This window comes from Leopardus geoffroyi, chromosome B4 (assembly GCF_018350155.1).
Source record: "Leopardus geoffroyi isolate Oge1 chromosome B4, O.geoffroyi_Oge1_pat1.0, whole genome shotgun sequence".
In the NCBI taxonomy this organism is placed as follows: domain Eukaryota; kingdom Metazoa; phylum Chordata; class Mammalia; order Carnivora; family Felidae; genus Leopardus; species Leopardus geoffroyi.
This window is the reverse complement of record NC_059341.1, coordinates 93,276,269-93,283,632: the sequence shown is the minus strand read 5'-3', so window position 1 is coordinate 93,283,632 and position 7,364 is coordinate 93,276,269.

The window sequence follows — 7,364 nt, the reverse complement described above, 5'->3', positions numbered from 1 at the left end:
GAGAAAAATCAGCAAATATCCCAACATGGAAAAATGTGTAAACACACACACATACATACACGGTGTACCTTCGCGCAGTTAGAAACAGAATATACAGAAAAACATAAAAAGTTCTGGGTTTTCCAGCATTTCTATAATCAACAAGTCTGAACATTTTTGTATCTAAAAATTCTGAGGGTTCCTTCATCACGACTAAAGGGGCTGCAATTTCATTCACGTGTAATTACAGTTTTATACACTTTTATAGCAACATGACCATCTCTAATACGTAAAAAGATTCACAACTGATTACAACAGAAAATATTAACGTTAAACTAATATTGATATTAAATCACGACTACAAGACAGCTGACAGACGACTAGAAGCAACGTGCTTCAACTTTTATCATCTATATTTATGTAGTTTCTTGACAACTGAAATAATAATGGTATCACTTTATGCAGTGAGACTTTTAGGTAACAGAATGAAAATTGTTTCGTTAGGCCCCCTTTTTAAAATCATACACACCCACCAGAATTTATTCTTTGTATAAATGGGCAAGAAAAATTAGCATGACATCAACTATAAAATAGCTCGATAACTTTAGAACCCCGCAAAAAAATCGGGAGGAAGAAGATTGCATTTTCTTTGGCTAGGTACCCTTCTAAGAGCTTTTATAGATCTTAAACCATTTAGTCTTATAGCCTCTCTGTAAGTGAGGAAATGCCTCAGTTGTGGCATTACAGTGGGTATTGCCCAGGGCGAAGGGCCAGGAGATCTGAATGGTCAACCTATTTCATGTACCCCGTAGTGTGTGTGTGTTGGGGGGGGGGGTGTCATTAGCTTCCTGTAAAGGAGGAAAAGGTCCACGCAGCTTTTTCTGAGGTAAGCTGGAGATACTCTTCCACAGTCATTTCAAGTGGTCCAAAGAACTTAAGTATTACCATTTGTAAAGCAAATATTATGGCTTAACCCCAGCGTAGGAGAGGTGGTACTAAGCAGTGGAAGGAGCTTACCATGTGTCATCTCAGATGTGTCAAGGGATCTGGTCATGAACCTGTGGGAAGCTCTGTGAGATTTTAAGTCCTTCGAAGCCTTCTTCTGTTCCATTTTCTGGTACAAGTCTCAGGAACAGCATGGCAGAGGATGCCGAGACGACATGTTTTGACATCCAGACTTGGGGAAAGAGGGACACCCAGAGTAATGCATGGGGCAATAGCTACTGCAAGAGAGGAAGGGGGCAGGAAATGCCATTGAATGAGTGCCTCCTGCATACCAGGCTGCACGCCAGGCACTTTGGGTACCTGATCCCATATAAAGACGGCAGTAAGTCTATGAGGTGTATGTGCTATTGCCATTTACAGATGAAAAAATTGCCACTTGACACCCAAATTCACATACCCAACACCACTGGGGGTTGGGCTCGCATCTGTCTGATTGTGTAGCCTAGGCTTTTTTCTCTATACCGTATATACAAATATACCGTATTGCTTCTACTGCATCTCAGAGACTTTCTTTCACCAGCATAAACCACTCGATCTATATTGCAGATGGTGCTTACAACATTCTTATATATCAGTTTCTCCTGCTTTGAAAGACAGTATACCAACTTGAATTGAAACTTGAAAATCTGAGCCGTTATCATATATCAAATGCCGCTTGAAGTTTTGAAAACGTCCATGGAACTGGCTGAAGAAGAAACAATGGATTCGTGGTGTTTTTTTTTTTCTCACAGGTATTTATACTTTGGTGACTATCATTGAAAAATACATACAGATTTGAGAAGTTTGGGTTTGTTTGTAACTTCCCTAACTTTTTTAAAGTTTTCGTTTAAATTTTAGTTAGTTAACACACATTGTAACATTCGTTTCAGGTGTACAATATGAGCCTCCACTCGGTGCCCATCACAACCAACAGCCTTCCTTAATCTCCATGAGCTGGGGATTAATAAACCCATCCCCTCACCACCTCCCTTCTGGTAACCATGTTTGTTCTCTATAGTTGAGAGTCTATTTCTTGATTTTCTCTCTCTCTTTTTCCCCTTGGCTCATTTGTTTTGTTTCTTAAATTCCACATATGAGTGAAATCATATGGCGTTTGTCTTTCTCTGACTGACTTATTTCACTTAGCATCATACTCTCTAGGTCATCCATGTTGTTGCAAATGGCAAGATTTCATTTTTAATGGTTGAGTAATAGTCCATATATATATATATATATATATATAGAGAGAGAGAGAGAGAGAGAGAGAGAGATACATATATAGATATATGTATATATCTATCTCACATCTTCTTTATCCATTCATCACTCAATGGACACTGGGGCTGTTTCCATAATTTGGCTATTGCACCTTCCTTAATTTTAAGGGTTTCCCTTCTACCTGTTATCAAGTTATACACATCATGACCATAATTGAGATACTCTCACTGGTCTTCAAGTGAAATTGCAGCCTTAACACACTGTTATATTTTATGAGGAAAGATAAAGGCTGAATTGTGTTTCTCAACCTAGAACCTTGAGTGCTTGTCCACATCTTTAGGCCTTGAGTCTATTCCCTCCTTGAGTCTAAGGCCTCCATCTTAAGGCCTGTCCCCTTGCCTTAAGATACACAGCTCACTGTCTCCTTCTGAGATTCTCCACTCAGAGGCTGAGAGAGTGAGGGCACTGCCCTCAGTTCTTCCCTGCACCCGGAAATCATCATAGGTCATTGGAATGTACCTTTGGCGATGGCATTTTACCATGACTCTGAGTGGAGGTCATGGCTATCAACCTAGCATCTATGTTTCCTGTTGGATAGCGTCTGGGGGGCTAATGGTCATGAATTCTCATTTAATTCTTCTTCACGACTAGATTGGCACTCTACAACAAAGCATCATGACAAAAATGAGAGAAGTAGTTCCATTCTGTCTGTGACGAGGGAGGCAACACAGTACTGTGGACAGAGGACATCTCTAGCTGTTCACTCCTACCCAGAGGCAACACCCGAGTCTTTTATTGCCAGCCAGCTGTGCATGTTATCGGGCAAGTCACTTAATCTTTGTGACTCAGTTTTTCATCAAGAGGAAGCAATGATAGGACCTACTCTGTCTTCCTCCATCTACGACTGAAATGAGATCACGGGTCTGACAGTGCATTGTAAAATACAGAGAGCACTCTACAAACTTCCAGGCTGCTGTGATGTTACTGATTCCAACCTTCAACAGTCGTTATTGTCTCTCTTAGTCATTTGGCATCTCATCAGATACTGCTATAATTAGGGTGACCAGCTCACCCCAGGTTGCCAGAAACTTTCCTGATTCTAACAGTAAAATCTCACTCACGCTTGGAGACCTTTAGTCCCCAACAAACCAGCAATAGTGAAGTTACTTGATAAGAAGAAGGCTGACGAAGGCTATCATCTCCTTTTATGGTTCCCTCCACAGGAAAGAGGCCAGCAAGGTGTTGCCATAAGTCTGGGCTGTGTTTCCCTAAACCCTCCCCAAGCCAAAAGGTTTTCTGAGAAGGGGTAAGCTGGTAGGCCACTGATGGGAAGAGGATAGAGAAGATGGTGTAACTGATGCCTTGTCATATATTAATAAGGAAACGGAGCACTGCTGGGTGAGTATTCAGGAGACCACCCTCAGAGCCCGACCCACCTCACTTTTCGGTGCCCATCAGCAAGCCCTGGTGTTCTGTTCCAGATAAAGCGGGAATCTATCTGAGGCCAGACCCCGCTTCCAGGTTGCTGCGCTGTCCCCACCCCCTCCTGTCTCTTCCCACTCACATCCAAGGGTCTGCCCAGCATTTCAGGCGCTTTCCCAATCATGTGAAATCGTCAGTCCTGCTGAGGTGATGTAAGGTAACCACTTTTTTTTTTTTTTTCCCCCAGAGCCAGTAAAGCCATGATCTCAGCCTGAACTTAAGGCCCCCAACCACCCTTGGGCTAGTGGACTCAATTCTTCAATTCTGACCCCCCACTCCCACCCGGCTCAGGAGAATGAAGAGGCGGTGCGGCCAGGCCCCTCTCGCTGCAGCAGTGACCTCCTGTGCTGCTGTAGATACGGCCTAATCAAAGGCCTCTTGTTTTCTTCCAGTTCTGGAACTCACAGGTTGTGCGTGTCTCTGTAGCATGATCGTGGACACTTAAAAAAAAAAAAGAAAAAAGGACCAATCCATCCAGCCCCATTACTTGGGCTCTAGGGCAAGCAAGAACTGGCCAAACGAGCTGGGCTGCTTTCCTGTGAATCATCAGAATTAGCTCAGGCCTCCGCTGGGCTGGGCCCATGCGCCCCAGGTCTCTCACCTGTGGGAACCGGGCTCTCACGATGGAGAGTTGCCACCATCATCGATCATCAGCTTCTTGGTCCTCACCAGGGCCGGGCACAAGAGTCACAACACCTGTCTTTATACTGAGGATTTTTACTTTTTTTTTTTTTTTTTTTATCCCTTTAGAAAAGTAAAGGGATGTGCTTGATAGTGTATTTTTTGAAACGCTGATTCTTTTGATGATAAACTGAAATTTAAGACCCGAGGGGTTGGGGAGGGGACAGAGGGGGGAATAGTCTGGTATCTCTGAAAGGAATTGAATTGTGGATGTTTTCAATGATTCCAGGTTCTTTCACTGGGACAGGATTTGTGTTGTGCTGACAAATGTTTAACAGGCACTTTGGGGGAACGAAAACAAAAACAGAGCCTGATTTGTGGTGTTTGCCAATTCCATGGTGTAAATACTCCCACCATGACCAATTTGGCTGGTTTGAGCACAGCACTAGGAGGGGTCCCGGTTTTCCTTTGCCAAGGTCAGTCTTATCTGATGGCTATCATAAAAATGTATTCATGTATATATGTACGTATTTGTTTATTTCTAATCTAGGTGTTGCTTGAAAATAAATATATTTGTTAAGAACTAGGGGTACCGGGGTGGCTCAGTTGGTTAAGCATCCAACTCTTGATCTCAGCTCAGGTCATGATCTCATGGCTCGTGAGTTCGAGCCCCACATCGGGTTCTGCGCTGACAATGCAGAGCCTGCTTGGGAGTCTCTCTTTCCCTCTCCCCCCTCTCAAAATAAATAAATGAACTTAAAAAGAAAGAATCAAACTTCATCAAAATGGTTTCAGTTAGCATACCAAAATGTCACTTGCCTTTCTCAACTTCCCTAGAGCAATTTGGTATCCCGTTCATACCCTCCGTGCCCTGCCATGCTTGTTTGTTATTTGAAGTCTGTTTCTTGTTCTTATCTACCCTTTATCCACGTTCTCTGTGCTGAGAACTACTTTGTAGCTGGAACATGTTTCCCGTGTTTATCTTTTGACTTTGCTTTTTTTTTTTAAACAGTTAGTATCATGTCACTCAGCAATTCTCTCCCCTCATACTTATGGAACCTCGATGGGCTCCCCATGACCCTTGGGTTAAGTGCAAACTCCAGGGCCTTTGTGATATAGCTTGGACCCCAGCCTCTGTCCCCAATGCCCCCCCCCCATTGAAACTTGCACTCTGGTCACTTTAAAATTCTTGTAGTGACCTGAATACACCGCGCTCCTTCATGTCTCCACACCTTACTCCCTCCAATTCTTCCTCCAAGAGTTTCTCTTCACGAAGCCCTTACGTTAGGCTCGCCCCAGCTTTCGATCTCTGCAGCGGCAGGCATCCCGTGCTGATCTGCATCTCAGCAGTGACACGAATTCCTGATGCTGAGCTGTCTCATTCCATTTATACTGTGACCCACTTGGCACAGGGGCAGTCATCCTACTTGATATTCTGGAACCCTACCCAATGCCCAGCTCTATATTAGCTGCTCAATGAAGTTGCTATCACTGAAGTGATGTCATTTTTGATTCCTACTTTAATTCTAAAATCCCTATTTTAATTCTTAAAATCCCTTCATCATTAATTGAAAATAGTGCCCCTCCATTAAAAAAACAAACAAACAAAAAGAACACCCGGGTGTTTCAGTCAGTTGAGCCTCCAACTTTGGCTCGGGTCATGATCTCGCGGTTCGTGAATTCAAGCCCCACATAAGGCTCGCTGCTGTCCTCTTCGGATCCTCTGTCCTCCTCTCTCTGCCCCTCCCCCACTTGCACTCTCTCAAAAATAAATAAATGTTTGGGGCGCCTGGGTGGCGCAGTCGGTTAAGCGTCCGACTTCAGCCAGGTCACGATCTCACGGTCCGTGAGTTCGAGCCCCGCGTCGGGCTCTGGGCTGATGGCTCAGAGCCTGGAGCCTGTTTCCGATTCTGTGTCTCCCTCTCTCTCTGCCCCTCCCCCGTTCATGCTCTGTCTCTCTCTGTCCCAAAAATAAATAAACGTTGAAAAAAAAATTAAAAAAAAAATAAAATAAATAAATAAACGTTAAAAAAGAAAGAAGGAAAATAGTGTCCATCAATACATTTGCAAAGGAGATTGGTTCGATAAAATAAATATAGCCTTAGAGTAGGATTAATATATTGAAGTAGAATCCCAAAAGGTGCAAACTCCAGATGCAAGAAAAAAAAGTTTGAGCTGCATTATCTATGTTCTATAAATAAATAAAAGAGCACACATGCGTGTATATATATGCAAGCTATCGGTAGCGTATGCAAATAGACTTACTTTCTGTTTCATATTTTTCTGTTTTATTTTTGCGCTAACATGTATTTATTATTTGTATATACAAAAACATTTCTATGAGAAAAAATACTTAGCAGGGATTATGTGATGATAAAATCATGAACTTTTTTTCCCTTCTCTATATTTCTCTGCAATTAGTAAACATACATGGTGGGTTTTTAGAAAACAAAACAAAACTAAAAGTGGGGCGCCTGGGTGGCTCAGTCCATTGAGCCTCAACTTCGCTCAGGTCATGATCTCTCAGCCGTGAGTTCGAGCCCCGCATCGGGCTCTGTGCTGACAGCTCAGAGCCTGGAGCCTGCTTCGGATTCCGTGTCTCTCTCTCTCTCTCTCTGCCCCTCCCCTGCTTGTTCTCGGTCTCTCAAAAACGAAAACGTAAAACCCTAGAGAAAAACTTTTTTAACTAAAACTAAGGTAGGGGTGTTTCCCACACTGGAAGATTTGCCAACATTGTATACGAGCCCACCTCTAATTTACAGTTTCAGGGAAACCTGTTCCCTGGCAATGGTTGCCAGGGCAAGCCTCCTTCCCTCGTATTCTCCATCACTTTCTCTTTAGAGGCCTAAGGGCAGGAAAGACACTGAGAGGGAAGCAAGAAGTCACATTAGCATCATTTTGTGTGTACTGTTTAAAATGAGCTCTAGGGGTGCCTGAGTGGCGCAGTCGGTTGAGCGTCCGACTTCAGCCAGGTCACGATCTCGCGGTCCGTGAGTTCGAGCCCCGCGTCGGGCTCTGGGCTGATGGCTCAGAGCCTGGAGCCTGTTTCCGATTCTGTGTCTCCCTCTCTCTCTGCCCCT